Here is a 15,399-nt window from a genome sequence, read left to right as displayed (position 1 = left end):
AATGATTTACATGAATGCGAAATTACTTCATTGTTCTGGTCGGTGGTAGATATTTTGCGATTGATTCAAAGTAGCCGGAGGACCTTGTCGGAAATGTTGTACACTGATCACCTGTCTTAGCACTAGTTGAGGCTTTTGGGGTAAATGAAATTAGCATTATCCTCCAAGTGGAGTATAATGATTGAATTCAGCTCTATGTGCATGTTTTTTCGAGGAAAGTGTTGCAAACATTTCTGAAAAAAGCTAGAGCTATTCTACTCTGTGAAGGTGGGTCACCAGCCAAGCTGTGTCGCACAAAGATTTTGTTTGTTTACTTTTTATATTTACCTATTTATTACAAATTTTTTAAAATTTTCGCATATGCTTCTCTAAAGCACTTCAACCTCAGTTTATGTGGCCTAGAAGTGCATCGTGCAGGTTATGTTTTTATGTACGCATTATATTTCTTTGCTAATTATTTTTATTTCACTTTTTTTAGTTTAATCTTTTATGGACAGTAGTGAGTGGTAATGTTTGCCCCATTTCTGTGGTGCACACCCACTAGGAGCTCTCTGTAGAAAAGGTATCTTTTTGCGAAGTAACAGTACAGTCATACTTATTACTCTCATGGTTGCACTGACGTCATTCAATTTGCCCAGTGTGTCAGCTGCCGTTTTAACTCAGTCTGGAAGCACACAGTCTCTCAATTCGAAATTTGAATCTATAGAAAGTTGATGATCGCAATTTTCCCCTAATTACGTCAGCCTTCGTTGAGTTGCGTGGACATATAAAGTGAAATCTCGCTGATACATTCCTGCTTATTACGATTTACCAGCTGATTGATCTGTGTGGTATAATGTCGAAAAACCACCCTATGAATATGAGAGACGCCGCAGTAGAGGGATCTAGAAATTTTGACCACCTGAGGTTTCTTAACATGCACCCAAGTCTGAGCTCACGGGCCTACAGCACTTTCAAATCCACCAAAAATGCAGCAACCGCAGCTCGGATTTGATGCCGCGTCCTGCGGGTCAGCAGCCGAGTACCTTAGCCACTAGACCACCACGACGTGGCGATGATTTCCAAGCTGCTACGTTCGCAGTTATGAAAATGAATTAAACCAATTTGGATCTTAAGTGTTCTGAGATCTCGCAACCTCTCTGCCTTCTAACAAATTCGACCATTTCTCAGACCCTGCGTTTATTGTGTGCATCTTTTTTTTCAGTAATGTATCGACGTTTTACTCTAAATTGGTAGCCTGCACCATAGATAGAAGCCATGATTAAAATATGTGAGGCATGATTACAATATCACGACTTAGGTGACTTTGAAGCAATTCAATCACATGGAGATTAACCTGTTTTGTTTATATAACGATGTCACTGGAATGTTGTAGGGTCTCTGTGCATGAATAATAAAGAAACCAGCACGTAATGTACTGATAGCACTGACGTAAATCTAGAGTTTGCATCCCACTGTGTCGTTACTAAAGCATGACTTTTTTAGGGCCAGCAGTGCAAGCCATTCATAGCTTTGCTCTGAAGAACATTGGGGATACTCGAGTGCAGTGTGATAGCATTAGCAGCACTCATTTCACTGTATTCACATTTACTTGCCACTCTTGACTTTTTTACGGACACGAGCACCATGCTGTCAAGGATGAAAAATTTGTGCACATTGTGGAATACTGTCCATTGTAAACTCTCCCATGGTGCCAATTTTTATTGCGCCTGCAAAGTATATTCTATGTGTCTGCAAAGCAAATTACGCTCCTCTGTAGCTGTGAATTTTTTATTGCTGTGATTGTCGACGACGATGAATTATAGCTGGTCACTTTGTAATGGTTTGTTTTGCTATGGCTTACATTTGTGGTCAAAAAACTCTCGGCTTTTGTTAAAGAAAACCTGGAGCAGTTTTGGTGGTTTTGTACCAACATATTGGACCGGTATATTAAGCCTCAAGAGGTATGTGGAGACCGATTTTAGCACTCTGCGTAAACTGTGTAATTTATTACCTTGCTCTGAAGCGGCTAATAGCTGAAAATTGGTGCAGATGCTTGCTATTCGGCCCAATGTCATTTCAACTCGCCATTCACAGAGCAACATGCTCTGAACAGAGCACGTCAGCAGCCACGTCAACATGGCTGCTCATCTAATTGGCTGTCATGGGCTTTAAAATATGCAGAAGTTCGACTAATAGGGTGGCAGCACTTGTTAGAGCAAATATCAATTACTCTGAGGTCTTTGTGTCTGATACCAGATGGCATGCGTTCTGCCAGGCGCACTATGTGATGGCCTCTGAGACTGCATGCAACCTGTTGGTGTGCCATCTCAGAGGTCTAAATTGGTAAAAGCTCAAAACGTGTAGCGCGCTAATGACAGCGCTGCGATCGTCAGCGTGCCTCATGAGTTGAAGCGGCGAGGCTTAAGTGAAAAGGAGGCTATTATATAATTGTCTGTAGTGGCCTTACTCCATTGCGTGTCACTAAGTTTTTGGTGGAAATGGTTTGATAATGCTTTTAGCTAAACGCTGACAGCACTTTAAAGAATTGTTTCATGGTCTCTTTAACGGGAGTTCCCCAGGTCGAATAAATCTTGAATTACAAGAGTAGGTAGGGCTACATAGAGGCAGGAATGCAGAATGAAGATACACGTGGGGGAGCGGCCCACAAGCAGAGCCGGAGGGGCAGACACTTGATACTTCATGAGCTCGGAAATGAGAAGGAGGTGGAAATGAATGGAGAAGAGGGATTTGTAACTTCTTTAAGTGCTATATGCACGTACTTGAGATCATTGAACAACACAGGACAAGTGGTACGCTCGTCTTACGTACAGCCGTCAGCACATTTAACATCGACACTTCGATGCATGGCAGGGCTAGTTTGATTGATGCCAGCCGCGAAGTTCTGGGCGTTTTTGCCGAGATAATACCTCGGTAGGCTTGGATAGTGTGTAGGCGAGTATTGTTAGCATCTTGGCAACAGAACACAAACAACGTGGTGTCAGCGTCAATCAAACTGCTGCAGGACACTCCGCGGGGCGTTCGTGTTAAAGGTGCTGACGGCTGTAGGTGCATTATGCGCTTACAAATGTTACGGATATATACCCACTAGTCTGAACTCAGTGCCTTCTCAGACAAGGAGGTAGTGGAGAATTCCAAAGAAGCGTGTGGCTTGTGTAAGATGCTGCTAATCATGGTTGTGTCTTCTGTGGATCTTTTTTTGTTATATCCATCCCTTTTTGATGTCAATTCTTCAACCAACTGTGAAATCATGGAGCCTCTTTGGACGCTTTATGGTTCTTCGAAGTGTGGCAGAAGCTTCAGTCTGTTCGGTGTATTTGTCTCTCTAATTGACAGACCTATTTCCAAGTGTTTGTCTGAGGAAGGGTTCGCCCTGTTGAGTACTCGGTTCCTTCTCAAGATGCTGTCTTCCATCTGAATTTCATGCGGTTTGTCATCAATTCTCCTAACTATTGTCTTTGACCCATGCTCCTCTTCACGTTGGTTGAACTGGGATTTCCACTAACCCTTTCTAAAGCTTGGGGAATCCTTTGCCTGTATGTGATGGTAGCTCGTGTTTTTTGTCTCTTCTGCATTTTTATTTCACTCCCATCAACTGTTCCGGGTTGCAGTAACTGTGAAGCTGTCGGCACAGTCATTTTAGTGTGGCGACTCATTGACACTCGTGCTGGACTACCGTTCTGTTTTTGAATTGGTGTGTTTCATTGATAAACAAATGAAATTTATGGGTCTGAGTGGCTTCCATGTGCTTTTTAGGGAGCATTTTTGCCTGATTGAGCCCTTTCATTAGTAACTGGAGCTTCAAGTTTTGTGTTCCAATTTCCAACTGTTCATGACATGTTTTAATTCTTTGCTGGTAAATGAGAGCTCATTGCCGCTTATCAGAATTCTCGTTATCCAGTACATTGCAAAGTGATTCCTTAGTTTCAGTATCACTTCGTTCGACGTCATCGATTTGACTTTTTCTACTTTCCAAAAGTTGCTGTAATAATTGACTGTAAACCAATATTCTTTCCGTGGAAGTTAAACATGTCGCATCCAACCCATTTTCATAGATAGCTTGGTTGTGCATGGTGTGAAAGAGTTTCTGTTTACTGGGCTTGTGCGTACATTTATCACAATTCACACCTCATGACGAAGTTTTTTATATTTGCAAGGTGTTTCAGCGTGCGAACAAAGGAAAAAAGGACAGGGTAGACAGAAAGAGCGCTGACTTCCAACTAACTTTATTTCGCAGAGTGGCAAGAATTTATACGTCTAAAAAGGAAGATTACATAGCATGAAGGTAAAAAACCAAGCCCAATCTACACATCAGTAACAGCACGTGTGACAGGTCCCCTAATGCCTCAAAGCCCAGCCAGGTAATCACGTTCAGCCTGGGATAAAGCAACCGATGAAGTGCTTACGCATTTATCTCCTAGCACGTGTATTTTTTCGGCTTCGATAATTTCTCGGGTAAGTTGGTCCCTGTGCCTTGCCAATATAGAGCACTGATCAAAGAGGGGGGGGAGTGCACCCACAGTCTTGGCAATGAATGCCAAGATGCCCTTGTACCACATTGTGCACATTGTTTCGGTGTTCTCGCAGGCATTCGTTTATGCACCTGCCGGTTTGGCCGTCATAGACGCACCCACACGTCAGTGGAATAAAGTATACGACTCCCACTGCGCATGGGACGTAGCATGTCCTGTGCGCGACAGAGCACACTGTAGAAGTTGCGCGAGGTGTATTTACCCGTTTTCAAAGCTTCTGCTATTTTTCCGGTGCTCAAAGAACAACAAGAACGTTGGCGTCTCGAGCAATCTTTTCTAGCCTGTGTGAGACGTCGTGCACGTACGGTAGTACGACAGGCCGGCTCTTTCTGACGCTGTTGCGCTTATCTGGTTTGTTGCCTCACTTCACGACAGTGACCAGCTTTTCCGCCACTGAAAACGCTCAGAGTGGCTTCGGCAAGCTTGCCTGTACCGTCAAGCCCTGCAACTACGAATCCTAGGGAACGAACGCACAGCAGTTAAACAAAAGAAGTGTCGTGAGCTCTCAAGCCTCGTAGACCGAAACGTCAAGTTCATGTGGCGTCAAACGCTCAGTTACCTGCGGGCCATCACACCAAGGAAGTGTCCAGCTGCTAGAGACCTCGTGCATGTTCTCGGGGATGCTATTCTTCCCGACAACGTTCAGCACACCCTATGCCTCGGACCAAAATACGCAGTGGCACCTTCAAGAACACCACACGAGCTCCTCACACTTGTCAGGCAAGTCGCTCGTCGTGCTCCTGACTCTGAATGTGATAGATCTGTTTCCCAATGCGTGCAGGTGCTATCGAGATGTAAGTCCTCGAACAAAGTTGTCAATACAGGAGGCACTGTCACGTACCTAAAGGCACATTTTTTATCACTTCTGCAGGCTGACAAGGAGGGTGGTTTTGCGGTTCTACCTCGTTCAATGTTTAAGATGAAGGCCATACAGGCAATGCAGTCTCTTTTCAACGAGAGTGATAACATTTGTCAGAATAAGCTTAAGAAGCGTGCGAAAACTCTTGCCGGAGAACTGGGGCTTCAGAAGTTTTCAAAGGCAATAGATAGCTGCAAAAAGCTTAGCCTTGACTTGTTTTTTTCTGCGAAAACGCGCAAAGTTGACTGCCCTTTGCGGGTCATTGTAACAGAAAGGGGGACCTGGCAAAACTCGGTAGCACTTTTCTTGCAAGAAAAGCTAAAAAATTTAACAATAGACGACCCTTTTTTGGTCAAAACTCTGACGCTGTTATTGACATTATCGGGCGAACTAACACAGGACTCCAGGCAACGTCTGTGGATATTAAGGACTTGTATTACTCTTTGCCGCACGATCAACTACTAAATTGTGTAGAGGAATCCATAGACAACTTCGGATCATCAGCGTTCCAAACGCGCACTGGAATTCATAACAGCAGCTTATTAGAGTTACTCAGCTTCTATTTGAAGGCCACTTTTGTATTATGGGATGACAAAAACTACTTACAAAAAAGTGGAGTATGTATTGGTTGATGCTTAGCACCCATTCTCAGTGACATATTTCTAGCACATCAGGATCGTGTCTTGTCAAACAAACTTGATGACTCTGTGGTTTTTAAAGTCTGCCGTTTTGTTGATGATTATTTAGTGTTGTTGAAATGTGACAGTCAAAACTTTCAGACCATTTCCTCTGACGTGTTGACTGTTTTCCGAGAGTGCCTGAAACCATTATTTTCAATTTATGAATCACCCACTGATAACAACCTGAAAATTCTAGACCTGAAGCTTTCGCTAGAACCCCGACATGTTTGATGGATGTATGAACCAAGAAGCGGCAAGCCACTTCTGCCTTTCGGCTCAGCTCACTCTAAATTGGGCAAGCGGGGCATTGCTAACCTCTGCATTGCCAACGCCTTAAAGAAGTCTTGCCCCCCCCCCCATGGTACACCGCAGCTTTGCTCCACAAGTGGAGCGCCTCAGCAAAGCCGGTTACCCCGCACACGTTCTCGTTTCAGTGGCGGAAAAGCTGGTCACTGTCGTGAAGCGAGGCAACAAACCAGTTAAGCGCAACAGCGTCAGAAAGAGCCGGCCTGTCGTACTACCGTACGTGCACGACGTCTCACACAGGCTAAAAAAGATTGCTCGAGACGCCAACGTTCTTGTTGTTTTTTCAGCACCTGAAAAATTGCAGAAGCTTTGCAAACGGGTAAATACACCTCGCGCAACTTCTGCAGCGTGCTCTGTCGCACACAGGACATGTTACGTCCCATGCGCAGTGGGAGTCGTATACTTGATTCCACTGACGTGTGGGTGCGTCTATGTCGGCCAAACCGGCAGGTGCATAAATGACCGCCTGCGAGAACACCGAAACAATGTGCACAATGTGGTACAAGGGCATCTTGGCATTCATTGCCAAGATTGTGGGTGCACCCCCCCCCCTCTCTTTGATCAGTGCTCTATATTGGCAAGGCACAGGGACCAACTTAGAGAGAGAGAGGAAACTTTATTAGAACTTGGCCGGCAGCTTGGTCTTGGTGGCCTCAGATGGCGGCGCTGAGTCCCTGAACTCGGGCGGCATCTTCGGCCTGCCGGACAGCCCAGAGCTGGTCGTTGAGCTCCGAGCTTCTGAGCGCCGCCTCCCAGCGGCGTCGTCACCGACGGAGAAGGTCCCCCGCGGCACCCGCAGACGGGACGGCGGCGGGAACGAGTGAGCTCGAGGCTTCCTGTTGCCTGGTATTGGCAGCCGCCATAGGCGCATCGCGAACGGCGGCCGTTTCTCGACCATTGTTATCGGCGCATTCCCAGAGCATGTGGCGCAGCGTTGCTCTGTGCCCGCATGCTTTACATAGATCGGTAATGTGTAAGTGCGGGTAGCAGTGGCGTAAGACGACCGGGCTGGGGTAAGAGTGGGTTTGTAGTAAGCGATAGCTTACGGCATCGTGTCTGTTTAATTTGTCATGCGGTGGCGGGAACTTTCGCCTTTCCAGTCTGTAGTGTTGCGTAATATCTCGGAACGTGATGAGACGATCACCCCACGACCATTGAGGTCTGTGTTGTCGCTGCGTGTCTGTCAAGGTGTCTCGATCCGGCAGATCAGAAGCTCCGTTCTCGGGAGCGGAGGCGGCGGCCACGGAATGTGCCGCGGCTCGGCGAGTGAGACCTCGAGCCGCGGCATGGGCCGCCTCGTTGCCCGGAAGCGGGACATCGGTGTGTGCCGGGGTCCAAAGGAGGAAGACTGTTAAATTTTGTTGTGGCGATCGCGACGCTGAGTCACCATCACCGCACCTCTTAAGGATGCGGGCTTCTTCCCGCGAGACGCGGCCGCGCGCGAAGCCGCGGATTGCTGCCTGCGAGTCGCTGATTACGATCGTAGCGTTCGGCACCGTGGCGATTGCTAGGGCTATCGCGGCTTCTTCGGCCGCCTCCGTATGTCCCGTGGTCACCGTGGCGCTCGCGAGGCATTTGCCCGCACGGTCAACGACCGCAGCGGCGTGTGCGTGTCTCCCGTCACCATATCTCGCGGCATCTACGTACACAACTTCGTCGCTAGTGCCGTACTTCTTTTGAAGGTCACTAGCTCGCTGGTTACGGCGCCCGACGTGGTGCGTCGGGTGCATATTCTTGGGAAGCGGCGGAACAATTAGGCGGTCGCGAACCGAGGCAGGAACATCCGCTTTTTCTCCCTGCTGAGTGTGGTACCGGATGCCAAGTGACTCGAGGATGTGTCGACCCGTCTTAGACCCCGACAAGCGTTCGTTTTGCGAAACGACATGGGCCTCAATTAACTCGTCGAGTGAGTTGTGCAGTCCAAGTTCTAGTAACTTTTCAGTGCTCGCATTCAGTGGAACTCCAATTGCTCTCTTGAAAGCCTTTCGTATTATACATTCGATCTTGTTTTTTTCCGAGCCTAGCAATTTGAGGTAGGGGGCAACATATGTTATACGGCTTATTGTGTACGCCTGCACTAGACGGATCGCGCAGTGTTCGCGCATACCAGTACGTCTGTTCGTGATACGACGTAGGAGTCGGATCGTGTCGTCTACCAAACGACGTAGTCTTCGCACCGTCTCACCATTATGGCCGTTTGCCTGCAGGTGTAACCCCAGAATTCTAATTTTGTCTACGTGTGGAATGGGAGTGCCATCTGCCAATAGAACGCTTATTTTGTAGCACTCCCTTTCCTCGTCGCGCGGGGTTTTGCGGGGACCAACTTACCCGAGAAATTATCGAAGCCGAAAAAATACACGTGCTAGGAGATAAATGCGTAAGCACTTCATCGGTTGCTTTATCCCAGGCTGAACGTGATTACCTGGCTGGGCTTTGAGGCATTAGGGGACCTGTCACACGTGCTGTTAGTGATGTGTAGATTGGGCTTGGTTTTTTACCTTCATGCTCTGTAATCTTCCTTTTTAGACGTATAAATTCTTGCCACTCTGCGAAATAAAGTTAGTTGGAAGTCAGCGCTCTTTCTGTCTACCCTGTCCTTTTTTCCTTTGTTCGTGCGCTGAAACACCTTGCAAATATGACTACGCACCAACAAGCCCAAGCTTCCACTCTTGTGAGTTACATTTCTAGTACATCTGGCATCTATATCTCCTCTTCTACAAGCTCTTCTCTTCTCGTCCGTCTAATCAGTGTGGCAGCTTGCCACGCACGCTCTTTGGCGTACCGCATCCGGCTAAATATACTTCTTCCCGAAGTCAAGGCGTTGTTTGGTGGCCTCACTCCCTCGATTGGCCATGGTTTAAGATTTTCCAAGATTCTACGCTCAGAATGGCTTCGGCAAGCTCGCCTGTACCGTCAAGCCCTGCAACTACGAATCCTAGGGAGCGAACGCACAGCAGTTAAACAAAAGAAGTGTCATGAACTCTCAAGCCTCGTAGACCAAAACGTCGAGTTCATGTGGCGTCAGACGCTCAGTTACCTGCGGGCCATCACACCAAGGAAGTCTCCAGCTGCTAGGGACCTCGTTCATGTTCTCGGGGATGCGTTTCTTTCCGACAACGTTAAGCACACCCTATGCCTCGGACCAAAATACGCAGTGGCACCTTGAAGAACACCACACGAGCTCCTAACTCTTGTGAGGCAAGTCGCTCGTCGTGCTCCTGACTCTGAATGTGATAGATGTGTTGCCCAAGGCGTGGAGGTGCTATCGAGATGTAAGTCCTCGAACAAAGTTATCAATACAGGAGGCACTGTCGCGTACCTAAAGGGACATTCCTTGTCACTTCTGCAGGCTGACAAGGAGGGTGGTTTTGCGGTTCTTCCTTGTTCAATGTTTAAGGTGAAGGCATACAGGCAATGCAGTCTCTTTTCAACGAGAGTGATAAAATTTGTCTGAATAAGCTTAAGAAGCGTGCGAAAACTCTTGCAGAGGAACTGGGGCTTCAGAAGCTTTCAAAGGCAATAGATAGCTGCAAAAAGCTTAGCATTGACTTGTTTTTTTCTGCGAAAACGCACAAAATTGACTGCCGTGTGCGGGTCATTGTAACAGAAAAGGGGACCTGGCAAAAGTCGGTAGCACTTTTCTTGCAAAAAAAGCTAAAGAATTTAACAATAGTCGACCCTTTTTTTGGTCAAAAACTCTGACGCTGTTATTGACATTATTGGGCGAACTAACACAGGACTCCAGGCAATGTCTGTGGATATTAAGGACTTGTATTACTCTTTGCCGCACGACCAACTACTAAAATGTGTAGAGGAATCCATAGACAACTTCGGATCATCAGCGTTCCAAATGCGCACTGGAATTCATAACAGCAGCTTATTAGAGTTACTCAGCTTCTATTTGAAGGCCACTTTTGTATCATGGGATAACAAAAACTACTTACAAAAAAGTGGAGTATGTATTGGTTCATGCTTGGCACCCATTCTCAGTGACATATTTCTAGCACATCAGGATCGTGTCTTGGCAAACAAACTTGATGACTCTGTGGTTTTTAAAGTCTGCCGTTTTGTTGATGATTGTTTAGTGTCGTTGAAATGTGACAGTCAAAACTTTCAGACCATTTCCTCTGACGTGTTGACTGTTTTCCGAGTGCGCCTGAAACCATTAGTTTTAACGTATGAATCACCCACTGATAACCTGAAATTTCTAGACCTGAAACTGTTGCTAGAACCCCGACATGTTTGCTGGATGTATAAACCAAGAAGCGGCAAGCCACTTCTGCCTTTCGGTTCAGCTCACTCTAAATTGGTCAAGCGGGGCATTGCTAACCTCTGCCTTGCCAACGCCTTAAAGAAGTCTTGCCCCCACATGGTACACCGCAGCTTTGCTCTACAAGTGGAGCGCCTCAGCAAAGCCGGTTACCCCGCACACGTCCTCGTTTCAGTGGCGAAAAACTGGTCACTGTCGTGAAGCGAGGCAACAAACCAGATAAGCGCAACAGCGTCAGAAAGAGCCGGCCTGTCGTACTACCGTACGTGCACGACGTCTCACACAGGCTAAAAAATATTGCTCGAGACGCCAACGTTCTTGTTGTTTTTTCAGCACCTGAAAAATTGCAGAAGCTTTGCAAACGGGTAAATACACCTCGCGCAACTTCTGCAGCGTGCTCTGTCGCGCACAGGACATGCTACGTCCCATGCGCAGTGGGAGTCGTATACTTGATTCCACTGACATGTGCGTGCGTCTATGTCGGCCAAACCGGCAGGTGCATAAACGACGGCCTGCGAGAACACCGAAACAATGTACACAATATGGTACGAGGGCATCTTGGCATTCATTGCCGAGATTGTGGGTGCACCCCCCTTTTTGATCAGTGCTCTATATTGGCAAGGCACAGGGACCAACTTACCCGAGAAATTATCGAAGCCGAAAAAATGCACGTGCTAAGAGATAAATGCGTAAGCACTTCATTGGTTGCTTTATCCCAGGCTGAACGTGATTACCTGGGTGGGCTTTGAGGCATTAGAGGACCTGTCACACGTGCTGTTACTGATGTGTAGATTAGGCTTGGTTTTCTACCTTCCTGCTCTGTAATCTTCCTTTTTAGACGTATAAATTCTTGCCACTCTGCGAAATAAAGTTAGTTGGAAGGCAGCGCTCTTTCTGTCTACCCTGTCCTTTTGTGCTTTGTTCGCGCGCTGAAACACCTTGCAAATATGACTACGCACCAACTAGCCCAAGCTTCCACTCTTGGAAGTTTTTCAATTATGTGTTTTTTCCTGGTCAGAAGACACACTCATGAGTGCATTGCAGACAGCTCTCGATTCCAAGAGTCGTTGTCAGGTGTTTCACTTTGATTCACCTCACAGAAACATGACACTAATTAGGCGTAATTCTTTGCAGATCAGATCATCCTCAACGGACCTTAACTCTTGCAAACGACTTTTGCGGAAACCCTTATTTTTGTGTGGTAAATATAAGCTCATGCTTTTGGTTAGTTCATCTTTGTCTTGTGGCTAGCCTGAAAGAAAGATTCACTTGAGTCTTCGCAGTAAGTCATCACACTCAGTCACAGCTTTCGTTATTTTCAAGGTTTCCTTTCTCACGTATACGTATTGCTTGACATGGATCTTTTCAAGCTCCTCTTCATTGCTTTCGCTAAAAATAAATCCCTAGAAATCATGTCAGCCAAGACTAATTCTTTTCCTGGGCTGTGTTCAATTGCAATGTTGTGTCTTTGCATCTGAATGATTATACTTTGCAGTCATTTTCGAGTTTGATCCAATCGTTTCTTCAGGATTGCTTGCTTCAGTGGTTTGTAAACGCTCAATATTTTTGTTTATTTTCCGAAGGTATACTGATGAAACTTTTTTAAGGCGAAGACAATGGCCAGAATATCAATTTTTCATTGTGCATAACAAACTTACTTGTTGTCAGTGCTCTTCTGTCAAAGAATATTTTCTGTCCGTTTCAAATACAAGCAGCTCCGAAACTAAAATCCCTCATATCACATTGAATTTCTAGCTGCTTTCATTATTCAAAAAAAGGCTACAACTGCAGCGCTTGTCACGAACTCATGCCTTTTCGAATGCTTTCTCCTGCAAGTTCTCCGTCTGCTATAGTACATCCTTGACAGCAAGTTTCCTCAAAAGCATCGATGCGCGTGACAATTTAAGTAGAAATCTGAAGAGGTAGTTCATTATAGCTCAAAAGCTATACATTTCTTGAAATATATTGTCTTTGGCATCTGGTTAATTGCTTTGACTTTATTTGGATCAACTTAGTCTTTCATTGGTGACATGTGTCGTAGGTAAATGACTCATTTGGTTAGAAGTTGTGTTTCGATCCTTGTTGAGACAAATCCCAATTCGTCAGCATGTCTGAAGTAGTTTCCTCAGTTTCTTGTCGTCATCCACTTGAGAATTTTTTCACTGCCACCAATGTCGGGGACACGATCTTTTGGAATATTTTGCTGCTTAGTGGGAGACCGCATTGCAGTTGAAGCCGTCAGTGACAATTTTTCAGAGTTGGAAAGGTAGTCAGCAAGCTTGGTTTGTCGTTGCTACCCCCTTTTGAAAATCCAGTATTGAGAAAACTTTGGCTTTAGGAAGATCTAGTAGAACATCACAAACAGTAGACAATGCGTAGCATGTTCTTCGTGAAGCTTCAAGCACTTGTGGATGAGTACTCACACTTGCCCATTTTTGTTGTTGCGACAACCATTCACCTAACTCATAGTGTTGGCTTTTGATGCCAACACAATCGGTTAGGACAATGGCCAATTACGCTTTTCATGACACCTCTGTTCTTTAGGTTTATCGACATTTGTTCTAGTTGAATTTTAATGTTGCCACTCACACCATGCAACTCATTATTGCAATTGGGAGAACATAAGGCTTACTTATCAAATGAACAGTTTCCGGGAGTATTCTTACTGTGTCTGCAAGGGCGTCACACTATTTTTCTACTATCTGATATGGGGGGGGGGGGGTGAGACAACAAGCGAGTTCCGTCAAGGGGGCACAGAGGAGGGGAAGTTATGGGTTGTGTTTGGAATAGGTTTTCTTTTAGCAGGGGCTCCAGTGCCAGCCACCTCAGCGCTGGTTTTGCACAAGGTTACAGTCTACAGTTGTCAGGCCCATTAGCTCTTGTTCCTCCAATCAGAAGAGTGATGTCTTCTCTGAAGACTACAATCTCACTGTCCGCTTGATGTGGTGACTTCTAGATGAGCATTGCCCCAGTATTGCACTTAACTTCTGTTCCATGTTCACAGTGTCATTGCGTATGGTTTAATTTGCTGTGCGTTGATGGGTCTATAGCTAGGAAGACGTCAACAGTTGGTCCACTGACCAGTTCAAGGTTCACCGGCTTTTATTTCACTGTATGGAAAGTTTGGTTTGAGCTTGGTTGGCTGCTTTGAATTGCCAAGATGGTTTCGTCCTCATTATCTACTGCCAGGTCTTCCTACTTAGCCACATTTACAAACTGCCGGGAAACGATTTCGTCCCTTATTATTGCTGCATGTCCGCTCTAAATGCTTGCATTTGAATTACAGTTGCTACATGGGCTCGAGATACTTTTTCAGTGTCGGACCTTTCAACTTTAAAATGTCTCCACCAGCATTTTCTTCGTAGATGGTACAGACGATCTAGTCAGGACCTTTTTCTTGTTTGCTTCCCGAATGCACAATCATGCTCCTAGAGTTTCAAATCACTTATGATGTCGAACTGCTATTCAACCCTTTGTATGTGAGTTCTGAAGAAGTATCGTCAGTGTAGTTCATTTTTCTTTTATAAGAAATTCTTATCGAGAAGGCTGACGACATAAGTATAGTTGAATTCTGCGTTGGGATTTAGTGAAGTGTTGTATATTTATAAAACAGTGAAGTGCCTCCTATAGTCAGTAGTGTTACTTGCTGATCAGATGGTGTTCTGACTGTGTTAGCCTTGAGGTCCAATGTGAAGCTCTTCTTGAAGGCTAGCCGCTGTTCCGCACCGTTGCCCCTGGAGACAAATTTTGCAGGTGGGTGCAAGAATCTTCCCCATGGCTGATGCACTGACTTTAGAAATTGTTATGTTTTGATGCCATGACCTATTTTAAGGGCCGATAAAACACTGGGCTTTTGTCAAGGAGGATTATTTACTAAGCATTGGCGTACTAGAACGGGTGTGGCTACACGGTGGTATGAATTCGGAGTGGAGAGTTCCGAGGTGGGTAAGCAGCCGGCCTGCCGGAGGATAACACAACACGTGATATTTTGTGAGCTCAGAGTTTATAGAGGAGAGGAAGTGAAAACACAACCAGGAAGCGCAAAATTCTAAAAGAGCTCGCATTAGACACTGCACGCGATGGTTGCACCGTCTCAAGATCCTTCGTGTAACTACTTCAGCACCTCTAAATTGCCTACATTTGAACTTTTTGCTCCGAATTGGCAACATATATTTTTTGGCTTGGGTTCAGACGTGCTTTGAGAAAGCTGATCTAAATTTTTTCTCACTGAAAGTCACTCTTTAGGTACAGTATTTTATTGGGGGTTTGGTGCGACACCGTGGTGTGATTACAAATAGTGAATGTGTAGATAAGCTGTGAATAAAGGTTCTTACAACACGCATACTGACTAATAAGTATAAGCATGACGTGCACAGTGCATTCCTCAACGAAGTATCAAGACCCACTTAAGGTTGCTTTTAGTGCAATAAGTTACAATTTTCATGTTTTGTCAAGCTATGTCACCTAAAACTAATGCCTGAGACAGAACTAAGATTGTATTTTGCGAAAATCAGGAGTGGGAGGGCAGTATAATCACTATATACGTGCTTGTGTAAGAGTACATGATCTCACACATTCAAACTGAGTCATTTTGGGTGTTTAAAACCTATCGTTTAGCTGTGTCTGTGGTCTTTACCATAACTTTATAGGAAGGAAATAAGCATTACTTGTATTGTGTGGATTTTCATGTAGTATATGAATGCACGATCAATTGAAATTGAGCACAATGGCTTGGCTGCTGTGGCTTTATCA

This window comes from Rhipicephalus microplus, chromosome 3 (genome assembly GCF_043290135.1).
Source record: "Rhipicephalus microplus isolate Deutch F79 chromosome 3, USDA_Rmic, whole genome shotgun sequence".
Classification (NCBI taxonomy): domain Eukaryota; kingdom Metazoa; phylum Arthropoda; class Arachnida; order Ixodida; family Ixodidae; genus Rhipicephalus; species Rhipicephalus microplus.
This window is presented reverse-complemented; position numbering follows the sequence as displayed.